Here is a 16,760-nt window from a genome sequence, read left to right on the forward strand (position 1 = left end):
CTGAACCGATTTTGAACAGAACTCATCTCTTTCGATTTGTCGTCTTGTCAGGAGTATCGTAAGTAAACGCCTCTATCAGTAGAGGTTCATGTTTTTTTGAATAATTCATAATCAGTCATTTTATCACAATATTACGTCCTCTATCACATATTTTTTTAGAACACACTAATGTCATGAGACATTTGTGACCAAATGGGAAGTGTCACATGCCATTGGTCGATTAATCTTGATGAATCCAGCGGGCAATTTATACACTTGACAGATTGTCCCTAATGACACTTGCAACTAGAATGTGCTTTAATTAATACAATATATTACCAGTTGACTAATTAACTAAGAAATCGTTATAGTCCTTCAAGAAGCGAGCTTATCACTATCTCAAAGGCCGGCAACGCATCTGCGGTTCCTTTGGTATTGCTGATGTCCATGGGCGTCGTTGAACACCTCGGTGTTCCTGCTGCTCATTTGCCCCCTTCTGTTATAAAAATAAATATAATCCAGATTGCCAGATTGTATGAATCTAAAAAAGGCTAATATAATCGAAGGAAAACATAGTACCTGTACTAAAGAAAAAGTTCGTCTGTATGTAGCTTTCAAGGCCCAGTACCGTAATCTAAAGATACTAAAGGTTTAGTTAGATACTAATCGAATCTTGTATAACTTTTTAACAATAGTTCAACTCATGACGTAAACTTTCATAGAAAAGTCATATGCGCATGCGCTCTTTTACCGCTTTTTAATTACATGTTCAAAAAATATTGTTATCTCTACCTATTCAAAGGAAGTTAGCGAAACGAAAGATGTTTTTGTACAGTCTTTTACTACTGGATCTTCACAGGTAGGTTCAATTAGGTTACTTAATAGTTTTTATAAAATGGTCTTATCCATCATATTATATTTAATCCTACTTCTTACTAAGACTATAAATGCGAAAGTCTAAATGTATTAGAACATAGTCTGGAAGGACACATAGGCTACTTACAATTTTTTTTAAAAACCGCACTGAACAAGTCGCGGGCGACAGCTAGTTGTTAAATAAATCAACCGAACACACACCTTTATACATTTTTCGGTTCAACAGTTTTATTTCTTTTTAAATTGTAAACCGTGGCAAGAATTTACAATGGTAAGTTGTTTCCTGTATGGAACACTATAGTTTTATAATAGCTGCATTTTTTTTAAATATTTAAATGACAAACACGTACAAAGTTAATCGACCGCTTAATTTAAAATCGAATGAAGAAATAACTTTGACATGCAAACTACTCGCAAGCGTTCTCAAAAGTGTCAATGTATTGTTTTCTTTAATAGTGACTATATTAATGTTACAATGAAATCGAAATACAATTGTTATTCAATTCGAAAGATCAAAGAAGAGCGGCAGGAATACGAATTTATATGTTTTAATTTTACTTCTTACTAATATTATAAATGCGAATGTTCGAATGGATGTTTGTTTGAAGGTATATCCGGAACAGCAATTTTGATGAAATTTGGCACAGATGTAGAACATAGTCTAGAGGAACACATAGTATACTTATTTTTTTTATAATACGCGTGGACGCTGTCGCAGGCGACAGCTAGTGGAAGAGTAAAAGTATGTTTTATTTCAAGTATCACATAACAGTTCAGGTTCATGCATTTTTGTAGCATCCTCGGCTTATAACTTTTTTTACAATAAAATGTATTCAATCCAGTGATGTTTCACGTGTGCTGAAGTGAAACTTTAACAATAAAACGTTGCTTGAAAAAGAATCTTTTTATATTTTATTTTTTTACACAAAAGCGATATTTTATGTTATAGTTTATTTAATGTTAAATTATGAAAGGTATTTTAAAGATATTATTTACCTTATTGAAATATAACACAAATAAAAAAACACTTACTAGAGTTTTAAAATTATCACACTTTTATACATAAAAAGTAAAAATTACTACAACATTGGTAGCCGAAACTTTAAATCTATCCTTGAATCGATGAACTGATATAAAAATATTCATTTAATTAAAAGTGTCTGGCGCCAGGAAGCTTTTAATTACATTGATTAAGGTGCAGTTACATGCATATGCAGCAAGTCGAGTCTAGGAATGTTGAACGTGATCGTACACTGAAGGATCTTATTACGAACTCAAATTACTAGGAAACTCAGTGTACCAGGAACTCAATATTTGATCAGCACTCTTTAATATGCTTTTGTGCAATTTTTCCTCGACTTATAGAATTTACTATCTCTGCCCGTGACTTCGTCCGCGTGAAATACTGTCTTTGAGTTGCACTGCACACTACAAACACACACTGCAACATTGTTTTTCTAGAGTAAAAGACATTTTCTAAAATAAACGTTGTTTAAATTACTCCTTATTTCATCAGTTACCTGCGATTAAAAGTCCTGTCAGAATCGGTCCAGTCATTTCAGATATAGAGAGAGAGAGAGAGCAGAAACAAACAGACAGACAGACTAAAATTGTAAAATATATTATTTTGGTGTATGTGCCCGTATATATTAAATGTTGATATAATGAAGTAAAAACGATTATTTTAATGTTACAAACAGACACTCCAATTATATTTATATGTATAGATAAGTTTAATTAAGTATGCGTATGTAATGCCTATTTTCACCGACTCTAACGTAAACCGTTTTGAAAGATAAGGTCATTCTATTCGTATTTTTTGGATTATGCTCCCCATAATGTTAGTCGCGTTTATTCGTTATAATTTACTAGCTCGCCCCAGCGACCATCTGCGCGGGATTAAAAACTTAATTAGTAGCCTATGAGTTCTTTCAGGAGCGTCGGTGGCTTAGTGGTCAAGCACTTGACTTGCAATCTGCAGGTCCTGGGTTCGAATCCCGCCATGTACCAAAGTGTTTTTCAATTTCCGATTTACATATGTACATTTATCCGACGTTCTTACGGTGAAGGAAAACATTGTGATGCAACTGCACATTCTTCTTCTTCTTCTTCGTCGTTGCAGTCTTGTCAGACTGTTCGTGGTCATCACGTATCAGTGACCCGCTTTACCAGGCGCCTGCACATATCTGAGGAGAAATTCAAAGATATGTGTGAAGTCAACCAACCCGCACTTGGCCAGCGTGATTGACTATGACCTAATCACCCTCAACTTAGGGTAGGCTCCGAGCCCCTCGGTGGGGACGTATAGTGAGCTGATGATGAGTTCTTTCAGGCTATGTTCTATTTCTAAACCAAATTTTAACGAGTTCCCTTTAGCGATTTTCGAGGTATCTTCTATTATCCATCTAAACTTTCGCATTCATAGCATTAGTTAGATGTTTACTTTGGCTTATATTTTAAACAATCTTATACTCTTGCTTTGCTATTGTTTTATGATTCATAGTTTTTAAATTCCTTTTTTAATGGTCAATAATTATTATTTTTATGATCTATTAGGATTGAAAAGTTTATGTTTAGTAACGAATGTTATGTTATTTTTATAAATGCTTATACAAACTAATGCAGAGTTATATCAAATCAAACATTAGATTCCAAGTGCTCGCTTACTCATCAGTAATAAAATATACATAGATAAAATGAATGTAAATAATAAATGATAAAAGGTGATCTAATAATCTTACATTTCATATCTTAATGTTAATAAAAGTAAATAAAACATATTGGAAATTTTCTCAACTAATTTATAAAAAAAAAACAATAATTCAGATTCTACAGACGTTCAATGACGTGACTACAATGTGACGTCATTTTGTGTTTGAAAAAAAAAATCTCAAACAGTTGCACAACACTCTCAATCTTTTCCTAAGGTATCCTTCAATATGCTTATCTTTAAAATGCATGTATACGTTAGATTTACCTTTTTGAAAAAAAAACATGATACGGTAATGGTGGACGAAGTCGGTTCTTGTTCGAATTCGGCTCGAGCTCATCGCGTGTCTACTCTGCTGACCCACTTTATAGATAGCAGCTGATACCTATCGCATAAGCACGGGCTCCGTTCGTAGCTACGAAAAGGCCTTTGTTGTTTAGTTTTGATTACGGCACGTTACGTCGTCTCAGATAACGAGCGTCGTGTGCTTCATTGCTCATTTTGAGCCGTTGTTGTTTATAAAAATTGTTACTGCCTCTTATTAAATCTGTTTCAAACGATTTTCCGTCATTAAATAAATTTTTTAGGTGTAATAGCAATTAAAAAGCAAAAGTACATATTCTGATTCTGGGTTGAATAAAATTAGTTTTCATTTTATAGAAGGCATTCGTACGGGTTTTATTTCTGGTTTTATGTTATACGTTAATTAAAACAATGCACATTAAACTATCCTATCTTTGTAAAACGTAGACTCGAATAGCTAAGACTTACATCACCCGTGTACCCTTAGACAGACAACCCGCACTTCCATTTGCTTGTCGCGAGTAAGTGATATGTCTACTCCTTTCATACGCTCAACCCCTGTATCATTTATAATCATAACTCCAGTGAACACTTTTAACTTTGCACTTCGCCTGCCACTCGTCTCGATGTGAAAAACTTGACGCAACGTTTTCGAGGGAAGCTATTGTGTACGCCATCTTAGAATTCAGGCCTCTTAACACCCGGGACAATAATATAAAAAAAGATAAGACGAATTGATTCCACCTTCTTTTTGAAGTTGGCTAAAAACCTTTTTCCACTAGTAATTTAATTTCCATACGCATGTATGTTGTATACAAATTGTATTGCGTTTGATCTCTATTTAAACTGGCCGAAAATATACAATAGGCATTATAAAATCTTACTTCTTACTTATATTATTTCTTAGTTATATTTAAGCGCCAATTGTCTAAAGGTTAAGGGTACGGATTTCCGATCACGAAGTCGGGGGTTCGAATCTCGCCATTCGACTATTGTCGTAAACCATGTCATAGCACATGCGTAGAGCTTAATTGGAATGGTACAAGAAATATTAGTAAATTTATGAAAATCTGCTAAAAAATTTTTCATTAAAAAAATATAAAACAATAAAGAATTATAACTTAACCGTTTAATGTCTTTTTTGCTGCAGGTCAATTATTTCAAGCTCATCGAGACAAGCTCATGAATTAAGGTAAGAATTTCCAGCTTCATTACTTAAAATTAAACATCATTAATTATTTTTTATCGTTCCCCGTAATTAATTTAATGGTGTAATAGTTCATATATTGTGAATACCCGCATAAGATATTTTAAGTAATGTTTAAAAAAATATTTAGTTACATCGAGGTCAAAACAGCGCAGAGCCTTTGATTCGTCACCATCAAATTACAATTTAACGCCATCTTTGCAATCTCATTTAAGCTAGTCCATTAAACGTGAAATGGAAATGGATGTGTTCGTTCATTTTTTTTGCACACAATATATAGGTAAAATAAAATAATAATAACCATAAAGAATTTTAAAATGTACGTAGCAAAAGCATTACAGCTTGGCGAGATAAAATTCTTTGTGAAATCTTTTGTATGAAAAATAAATAAATAAATAAAAAAAACGATCATTCAAACAATACAGGAGATTTATTTAAGAATAATATAAAAATAAGTACAAAGGTTATTTATGTTATTATCCATGAGATATAATGAAATAGAAAAAAAAAAGAATAACAATGCGAATAGCGATTTGTGCTAAAATTAACTATTAACATTTTAGTTACGTGACAAGGCTTTTCTTTTAAAACCACCTTAAATCCAAATCTTTTTGGGCAATATTTAATTAGTGTCGGATCGTGTCCTTACTTTACGCTTTACTGGTTATACACCTTTGTAATTTACCTTAAATTCATTAAATCTACGCTTAAATTTATTATGGAATAAGGACTTCGTTAACGTTTTTTATTAACTTCTAGATTACGAAGGGAGTGACGACTGAAATGTTGAATGATAAATTTATATTAACAGACACTTGTGGATAATGACAAGGCGAGGAAGAAATTTCACACTTCATATAGAAGACAAGTCACTAAATAATGTCGGGCAATTGTGTTCAAAGTGGTATTGTACAGAAAAATGTAATTAAGCACTATACATTTCCCTGTAGCAATTAATAATGTAACGTAATACGTGTCTCTATGTTTCCAGAGACGATGCGTAAGATGGTTTAAATATGTAGGAATCCTCGTCTGGGGAGTCTCTTCCAGTACGCCTTGCGACGCAAACTTTGTCGCTACCGTACATATTGTTGTGTGTCCTGTAATCTTATAACATCACAGAATCTTACTGATATTATAAATATTGAGATGGATCGATGGATGGATGTTGTTTGTTTGAAGATATCTCGGGAACGGTTGCATATATCTTGATGAAATTTGGCAAAGATGTAAAACATAGTCTGGAAGAACACATAGGCTAATTATTAAGTTTGTTTTTAATTCCGCGCGGAAGGATTCGCGGGTGTAAGCTAGTTGATTAATATACTTAAGTGAAATTATCTAGGCTTTCGATTTTAATTAATAAGACATCTAATGCTTCAATGCTTTAGATTGCCGGAGGTCTACTACATGATTTATTTATACACTGTGATGGGGGTATCCCCAAACAATATTATGTTCTTGTCATAGTGAAGTAGGAGACATGGTCACTGGTAATATTCAGCTACATCTCAAAATCTACCTAAGAACATTAAAAGGTCTCAAATTATTATAGTAAATTGTGAATTTAATTAGTATAAAATTTTGTAGAAATATTTGTTAATATATGTCTAGACTGACAAGCGATCATATCGCCTTTGTCCTTAATTAACTTTGCTTGTAACGGAGGGGGCAGAAAACAATGGAAGGTCGTTTGATCGTAAACAAGTACAAATTCTCAGAGTAATATTACATCAACAAAATGTCTCGATCCCAACTTTATCGATTTTATTTTAGATAACCGGTTTTCATTTGTTTAAACATAAAATGTAAATTTGATTATTTATGCAAAATGTTAATACAATTGTTAAGCGAAAAATGTTTGCGATTGTTGTTTGAAATACTTCATATTGATATTGTGTGAGATGACCTAATATTTTAGTTTTGATTCCTTGAAATATAGCTCTAAGGTAAATTGTCTTGGACAAGTTAGGTTGGTAAAAAGAGTAGGATTGGTAAAATTTTCCTGGAATTTAAAAAAAAATTACAGGTTGTTTTGAGCAAATATAATCTTTGACAGACACATACTCGTTGAGGAAGAAAAACTAAAATGTCAATAGGTCAGCCGAATACATCAACGAGAGTTTGGAGTTCTTTAGTATGAAATAACAAAGAATTTCAAAAACCAATCAGCAATCCCAACACAGGTATAATATGAAAATTTATCCTAACTATAGAATTAAATCAGACCAGAACTATTCTAATCCACCCGATAAAACAATTCAAATGTTACACAATAAGAAAGATAGGTACAAAAGAACATTCTATTCAACTTTTTTTCATATTATATTCTTTATATTTTTTTTCTTATCCACTATTGCTCCAGGGAATCTTTTATTCATACGTTGTTCTGTAATAAGGCAAAAAGTTTTCTACTCTAAAAGATATAAATGGTTTTTGTTTTTACAAGGGTTTTCTCCTTACTAAATATCCAATTGTTCATTTACAATATTAAATGTATTAGATTCTTTTCTAAAGGCACGAGAAAAGCATTCTTGTAACGAGATTGTCACTGCCGTTTACAATGTTGAATTCATAAAAGAAAATATGATGTGATTTTCTTCTACAGTTATGAGCGAAAAAGTCAATAACGGTTGAAACTAATAAGTTTTGTCAGTATCGTTCCGGAAGTCAATAGCGATGGTAGAGAGGCTGTCGACTTTTCTCATGCCGTTATCGACAACGAAGTTTTAAAATTACAGTTACGTATCTAATGGACGGTAAAAAGCGAATTTTCTCCCGATTCTACGACTTTTCATCGTCGCTTAATGGTCTAGAGCAATTTCACGGCCTTTTCATCCCGTTGTTATGAATTCCTTTTATAATAATTTCGAAAAGGGACGTAGAATATTTAAAGCAACATCGAATGATGCTTCAGTATTTTTCCCAGTACTTTAATCTACATAATTTCGTTCGCTGTCTTGTTAGTGATTGAATTTCAAAGGAATAAATTGCTTGATAAATTATAGATTGTTTTAGGGATCCAAAATAAATGAAAAGATGTAAAATAATTTGCGTAGGTGCTACTTACGATTCACTTCAATTAGGCGAAAAAAAATGTAAAAAACTTTTATATAGATATCTTATGCTACCGTCTATCATTATGTTATGTTATTCTCATGTTTATTTTTCTCTTTCTATTGCGCACTTATATTTGTTTCATCAAATGTGTGATTCCTTCAGAACCAACTGTCGTTTCACGTCAATCCCACTTTCTTCGTTTGACGCGTGACTGCGCTCCGTGAAATTCTTCGCTACAATTTATTTATCAGATTCAACAGCGTACAATCTTTACATCAGCGATTTTTTTTAAAAGTGTAGATGTAAACCCACCCGATATGTTCTTTCTGCCTAATTTAAAACTAAAATAGTTCATAAACTAAATCCCAGAATATAAGAAATGAACCCCAGAATAAAGGGAGAACCGTTTAAAATGGGAATATTATGGGATGGTTTGGCATAAATATATAGCTCACTTTAAGTTATCAGCTGTGTTTTGATAAGGTGATTCAAAGTGTCTGATTTACCAAATATCTATATAAAGAATATCGTAACTCACGAAGACGTGCATGATTATAGATGAAATGAAACACGTGTGTCAGTGTGTCTAAATATAGCGGTATTCATAAACTAACTTGCCTCTTGTACGTTTAATAATTTGTTGCTTCTAGTTTTATTCTCTTGGTTAACAGAATGTTTTCTTACAACTTATGTTTTTTTTTAGATTAGAGTGTATTTTCTGTATTGCTATATCACAACAATTTGCCATCTTCAAGGTAACCTCTTTGTTGTCATTACCATAGTATTAGTAAAATGTTTTAAAAACAGTAACAAAGCAACTCTAGCAATTTTTCGCATAATGAACGTCTATTGTCTTGAAAATTCTTTCAAAACGGCCCTTCAAGGAACAAGGAAATATATTCTAACCCTCTGAGAGTACTGTCGCGAAATTAGGAAAAGTTAAAATTGCTTGAACCTTGTAAATTAGGGGACTTTCAACACATTAAATTTAAGGTGATAAATTTTTAGGTAAAAATACTTTTTCTAAGATACATGTCTTTTCTTTGATTATCCTTATGTTCCTCGTAGTATCGCATAGTGATCCGCGGCCGGATGTCAGTATCAGCGGATGCGCAACCTTGCTCCGAAATGATCTGCAAACTGATCGATCAACGTCAAATAACTGCACCGGATGATACTGCCTAAGTCAATATACCTTGCATTTATACCAACCTGGTGACATTTTACCTAAAATCGATTGACGTACAATATCAAGACAGCATTGACTCTTTGTTATGAAGACATTGAGGACGGCCTATGTTCGCAGTGGCTTGATACTGGCTGATGATGGTTGCCTCTTTCTTCAATTGCAAAAAAACTATTTCTTATTCATTATTTGTAAAATGGCAGACATAAAGTGTTTGTTTCTTGTAGTTAAATCTTGATGGCATCTATCAACACTTAGAAGTCCGGGAAGCTTGACATTGATAATAGTTCTCGCTTCGCCTATGACCCGCTTGCGCAGATAAGTCTAACAATTCGTCTTATTCTTTAACATGAATCATGAATGGTAAGATAAGTGATCGTTGACGAATGTATTTTGTTTTAAAACGTATAAGATTTAATATTTAAGATGTAATATGTAATTTAATACTAACTAGCATATCGCGGTGCTTGTTGCAATTGAATCAATCGTTTTAAGATTTTAAACAAAATAATTGCAAAATGTGTTGCCAACCAAATGTTAAAAAAAATAATAGTTAAAATTAGTTCTTTCTTATGTCCTACAAAAATTATCTAAAACTTCAATGAGATTAAAATACTGCCATTAAATCTTTACCAATTAGCAAAATGTTTTACTGATAACTTTAAAGTTGCCTAAGGTTTAAAAAAAATCAATAAATCTGTCAAAGAAAGGACTCAATGTTAATTTATTCTCATCATTATCTCCTTTTTCTTGTGTTTAAATCATCTTATTACGAACACATCGGAAATATATGCGTTTCTTTATCTAAAGAAAAACCTCACTTCCTGTGGATAGTGTCTCGTTAAAGGATCTACGTCTATTGCCATATTAGGTATGGTCGAGCTATTATGGCTGGTTACTTTAAATGGAATCAAGCACTCGTTTCTCTATTCTCGGCCATAATGCTAGTTTCACACGAGAGCAGAGAAGTAAACTCAGTATTGAACGCATGCCTACTATCCAAATAGTAATGTTCTGTCTTCGCATGTACGTCCAAACAATGGCAGTACCGTACTGTCATCCTAATCTGCCTCGCTGTTTGCCCACGTGTGAAGATAGCTATATGACTGCGCGAACAAACAAACTTGTCCTTTGACAATTTGCCGCATTTATGGAGAGCTCGGCGACGTGTCTTATGGCTGCGGGGACGCATTTAAAATTTAATGTCTGTCGCCTTCAAAGGTGCTTTCATACACAAAGTGTGCAAAGCTTAGCGGAATGACAGAATTAGTATGCTGTGTGTTTAGTTACTTTACCGTTTAGTCAAGGTTTTTAAATCAAGGTAATCTTGTACGAGAGAATAATGAAAAGACATTTAAAACAGATAACATAAAGACGAAAAAGGGCTACAAAAGTTTTTTTAACTTGGGAGCACGCAATCTCAATACAAACTTGTTTTCTTCATCGAATTCAAAAATGCTTAATATAAACAGTAGAGGTTAAGTGCGTATAAAACTAACAAAATCAATTCTGAGTAACACATTTGTTACGTCATCAACAATGTCTAATCCCGGCTTACAATGCATCTCGCTGAACAAATAGAGCAAGGCATAAAGTTCGTATTCACCGCAGCTCCCTTGCGCCGGTTCCGCCGGATGACTCAACCTCTATTTTAAGCTTTTCGATGTGCTGGCGCAGTTACACCACGATTGCGCTGTGTATTTGCACTGTCGTACTTTTATGTACCTTACTAATTCGAGATCAATAGTTAATTTAGATAACATTTGTCAATTTCAATCCATTTATGTATAAACGTTCTTCTTAATTAGTCAATTTTCAGACAACCATAGCACTTCCAATGTCAATTACTTCATTATTGTCAAAATCTGTGTCAATTTCGTTTTGTGAAAATTTTAGTAGGTAAAATGCATCAAAGTTAACGCTTCGATTCAAAGAAGTTTAAACGCTTCAAAATCCTTATTGGTATACCTCTAGTTGCTTGTTACACTTCTTACAGTTATATGCGTTGTGTACGTCGCGGTCACTATAATCGTCATATCACCTGTATCTGCAACCGACCCATTGTTTCGCGGTGATACCATCGTTATTAATTAACTGCCGGTCACATTGACACACATGAAAGGTAATTGCAACGCGTGTGCTTGTAATCTTAAAAAAAAAGTGATCTAACCAATTAATTTTAACCACACAATTAAATTGTAGAGTTTGTGTCTGTTACTTAAGTGATGGTAGAGTTCATTGACTTGCACATTATTAACGTTTTATATCTCTTCTATTCCACAGATTCGTATATTGTATGTATATAACCAATTAATCTAAAAAAATAAATGGAATTAATAGAAGATAAGACTTGTGTAGTCCTGTCAAGAAATGTAAGTTAAATATTTTCAAACAAGGAAATTTGCATCTGATCTGGAAATATTTGGAGACCTAGATGGATGTTACTCCACTTGTATCATGATGTTAATTGACTACACTCATTGTTCGCTGGTCAGATGGTACTGGGGTACGCCAATTAAGCCTATTAGAGAGCGTCGACATGATGCGTGTGGCGCGCGCGGTGTCTCGCAACCTAATAACATTTAATCAATTTGATCGCGAACAACTGAATTGAGGTCGATGGCACGGGTAACATGGCATACTAGCACTTACATTTATGGCGTCCTGTCCATTGAACACCAGTAACGATTCCATATTACGGCATAATTATAGATATAGTTACTATAAATTTCTTCCCAGACTAACTTTTTATGGTGAGTCGAGGAGTTAAAATACTGAATGAATACAAGTGCAATAACTCGTGAATTTTTATTTGAATGTCATTTTTTTCCATGAAATTTTAATCTTTCAACACGGCAGCGAGGCGGTATATGTCATTTTAAATCTGTGATATAGTTAATTGAGGACTCGCGGATAGCGATACTGCCCTGGAGATTGGCAGACCAGTTAGCGACCTGTCTTTCGAGTTACTGTTCACCAATCTTCTTGTCGATAAGATCCGTTTTAATTCCATCGAAAAACACAGGTATTAAAACTGATCCAGGAAAAACATATTAAATTTAAAACTTAGGAATATGGGACAATCATTATCCGTAATAAAGTTAGGCAGACGTAGTTACTTAGCAAAGTCGTGTAATTAATTCTAAACCGGTTGCTGAATTTACACTTGTTTTTTTTTATTTGCGTTTTTGAAAAGATTACATCGCCTGAGCGTATTCAAATGTATGTTGTGATTCCCACATCTATTTTTCTGAAAATTTTAACCGGATGCTTAGACATGCGTAAATAAAAGCCGTCTCTATAATTTTGTAGATTTATGTCGTGTTCGAAGAAAGCGATTTCATTAATCTTAGATAATATGGCTGTGTCGTCACCTTCTGTGGAAAGCTTCACCAAGGCTAACAGATAGAAGGCAGGCAATTGCGAAATGCTTGAGAATCAAAAATGTCCCGTGTTGTTAGCGTACAATTACCGGTTTTTAAAGTTAACGCCCGTACTTTAAGCTTCATTCTCAATGAAAGCGAAGTAGAAAGTTTTTTTTTAATTTAAAATATTATTCAGGTAACCTCAACCTTAAGTTACATTTTAGATTAAAGGTGTATAAATATTTACGTACTATGAGTTCTGTTCGTAAACGTAAACTATTTATTAATTTAGCACACACGCAACTCAATGTGTACATGGCCTTATACTCCATGAATCGTACATTTCACTCCGCAGTCACGTGTTAGTTTCCCGGTTGTAGCATCGCTTTCGAACGTTTATTATGGTTAGATTCGTCCAGTTGGTTACTTCAAGGATATCCGGGACTATGTACCCAAATGTTAAAATTCACAAAAATGATAGAATTAATTGTATAACTAGCAGTCGCCTGCGACTTCGTCTGAGCGAAACAAAAATTGGTCCAGTCGTGACGGACATATCCGGAACAAACGCGGCCTTGCGGACAGAAATACAGACAGACGGACAAGAATTTTAAAAATTAGTCTCTCGTTATGAGTTACGTCTGGTCCGGTAATTTGGTGTTCATTTATGTATGTATAAATTAAAATGTATAAATGTATAGATGAATGCCGTCTCTAATAATAATAATTAATAAATAATAGTTAGATTTAATTGTTGAAAACAAATAAATTGGAATAAACAATGCGTAGTGAAGTTAGCAACTATTCATGTTAGAACAATACTGTTTTGTTGCGCACGGATCGTATTTCATTACGGGAACACCCGGCCCGCAATATAACAACAATAGTTTGGCATATTTTTACATCATTTTATAACATGTAGTGACGTAAATTTTATGACTCTGTTTATGAATGAATAAATGCTATATTACACATATTTTCCCGTCATATAAATCTTGTTTCATATTAAGGTCAGTGACTCGTTACGCATACTAATAAAATTAGTTATGACGACAAAAAATAGCAAAAGTAGTAGTAAAAATTCAATTTCACGATTTTGGGGATATATACATGCATCCTATTAGAATAATGCCAACCATGATATTGTTGGGGGTTCCAAATTTTTTTTCTCTTTGTCATAACTTCTACAATATTTTCCTTTAAATCGAATTACGCTGTAATCGTTTATCAATCTTTATATTCAATATTCAATCAGTGTTTTATTACAAAAATATGTTCTTTTACAAGAAACCCGTCTACCACGAGCTAATTCTTCGTTAATTGACCTAATTTCTATAAAAAAAATGATTGGACACTTTGTATCAAATTGTTCAAATCTTTGAGTGACACAGCTTGACAAATGGCGTGAGATAAGAGAGCATAAAATTTTTTCGCGCTGAATCAATTCACTTTCGCTAATGCACAGGCGGCGGACGTTATTTCGTCTAGACAGTGATGAATTGGCGCCGTATAGACAAAATGTCGAGATAACGTTAATATATTACCCAGTGTGTACACAGGAGTTCCGGCGTAATGACACCGTTTCTGATTATCGCATAGATTTGAAGGACGTACCAACAATAAGCTAGTGTCTGCACTTAATTGTGTCACATTCATGTTCTAGTTGCTCGGTAATTAATAGTTAAGTTAAATTATACACTATTATGGATGTCAGTGACATCTGACTGACGTGATGTTTCAAACATAAATAAAAACTGTTCTTCAACACATCTTATCATCAGCTCACTATACGTTCTCGCAGAGGGACAGGGCCCTTCCCTTTTTTTTCAGAGGGGAATGCTTTATGCATACTCCGCGCCCCGGGGGGGACGCGGTAGTTATGTGGGATTCTTCTCCATAGCGGAGGCATACCCACTAAACCCCTCTGTTCCTCCATCGCATCGGGACGGGACCACGGGCACGCTTAGGGCCCTACCCTAAGTTAGGAGTGACTAGGCCATAGTCAAAACATTTACTAAAGATAAAGCGAGTTATCTTAATCTCACGCTATTAATAAACGAATTTGTCAGTGATTATAGCATAATATAGTATCTAGTACTTTTTTCAAATAAATTATCGTAAAATGATATTTAAGTGTTTGTATAAAGTATGAAATACTCCCAATCTTAATTAATTGACTTACGTAACGTCGAGTTTTAATAATATAATTTCGTCGACAACTTAAAACAAACTTGACTGTAATGAAACATCCAACTATTATACGTGTAACGGGGTAGGTAGATCATCCCCCTCTCCTACATCTCCTTGAAAGTTTAATTTGGTGCTACAATTTCAGAAATTCGTGAAATTCTCGACGCGTCACGTAATTTAGACTAACATTATTTCACTTTGTGTATCCGTATCAATCTAGGGCGCTTTTGAAATTTCTCCTTAAGCCAAGACTTATTTCGCCTTATGTAATTTAATTATTATATTACATTACAATAAATTTTGTTTTAAATTACTTCAACGAAGTAAAAGGGATGAGGGAGGGAAGTAAGATTTACTAAAAAAAAGTGTTGATTCAATGTCTGCCTTAAGCAAAATGTACCTACAAAATGTCTCTAATTCTTTTCATTTTTTTGGGATTGTTGATATTTTTGTCGAAATTACATGTACACAAATAGGTTTTACATACATTAGCTTGTTTTATACTACGATAGCAATCGAAACGATATTTTGTAAAAAGAAAATTGCCCATTAATTATGTTAAAAATAGGTCGGCAGTTCGTCGACCGACGTTCGTAATGAAGCACATAGAGGCTTGATAGGTTAGGGGCCGGGACCAGACCGCGAGCTAGGCGACTATTAAATTACTTCAAATGAAAAGTGTGCTACATTTTGAGGTCGTAATTGTGGCCACACTTTGCGTACGATTTATTAGCATTGGTTAAGTTGGATACACACAATTTTGAAGTCTTGAACTATCTTATATTATACTACGTTATAGTATATATATATATTGTGTTTTTTACAAATTTTTACTATAAATATATATATATATATATATAGTTACAGTAAAAATTTGTAAAAAACACAAAAACTTTTGGGTTGCGAGGCCTTCCTATAAAATACCAAAAAAACAGCATACCCGCGTGATTAAAAACGTGTTTCTTTTATGTTTTTTTTTGTTTGTTTTCTTTAAAGTTCGCGAAACGCCAGAACATTTGGTACAGGAAGGGTACTACATTGAAGGATTGTTCAGATTTTGTAAAAGTCGACTGGCCTGCGTCCCCGCAGTATTGATCTGACCCCAGGGAAAAAGTTTCTATTGTCATAAAGCCTTCACATTTCAATATACCTATGTAATGCTTGAAAAGCTTTGTACCCACCTCATTAGGCTAACATTTATATTACCTCGAAATGAGTTTATAAATTAAAATTAAAAGTATTTAAAAGTTATAAAGGTTTGATTGTTAAACTTTCTTAAATAACATTGTACTGTATTGTTTTTTTAATTGAATCGCTTCTGGCTTAGTGTTTATAATTTAATGGTTTTTTAAACTTAAAATGTACGATTTTAATATTGTTAACATAAACTTTAGTCGTTAGCAGTGGAGCGTCGGTGGCTCAGTGGTCAAGCACTTGACTTGCAATCTGCAGGTCCTGGGTTCGAATCCCGCCATGTACCAATGTGTTTTTCGATTTTCGATTTACATATGTACATTTATCCGACGTTCTTACGGTGAAGGAAAACATCATGATGCAACCTGGCACATATCTGAGAAGAAATTCAAAGATATGTGTGAAGTCAACCAACCCGCACTTGGCCAGCGTGGTTGACTATGGCCTAATCACCCTTAACTTAGGGTAGGCTCCGAGCCCCTCGGTGGGGACGTATAGTGAGCTGATGATGAATGAGACTTTAGTCAGACCGAATAAACCTAAATAGCTTAGACATTAGTAAATATACTAGAATTACTAATACAATAATAAATGAAGATCTAATTCGTAGTTTTAACTGTTTAGAGAGTAATAGACATTTGTCTGTATGCAATGAAAACGTAATATTTTGCTTATTCCAGCCAACTTTGT

General features: G+C 33.7%; 1 protein-coding gene across 2 annotated transcripts in view; it reads left to right on the forward strand.

Annotated features, from left to right (window-relative positions):
• Dg (Dystroglycan) overlaps positions 1-16,760 on the forward strand; it is an 85,403-nt gene that overhangs the window by 4,405 nt on the left and 64,238 nt on the right. For both annotated transcript variants that reach the window (XM_013307356.1, XM_013307358.1), the window contains exon 2: positions 5,019-5,060. The gene's annotated coding sequence lies outside the window, so the exon portion shown is untranslated. The remainder of the gene's footprint in view (positions 1-5,018; positions 5,061-16,760) is intronic.

This window comes from Papilio xuthus, unplaced genomic scaffold (assembly GCF_000836235.2).
Source record: "Papilio xuthus unplaced genomic scaffold, Pxut_1.1 DF828142.1, whole genome shotgun sequence".
Classification (NCBI taxonomy): Eukaryota; Metazoa; Arthropoda; class Insecta; order Lepidoptera; family Papilionidae; genus Papilio; species Papilio xuthus.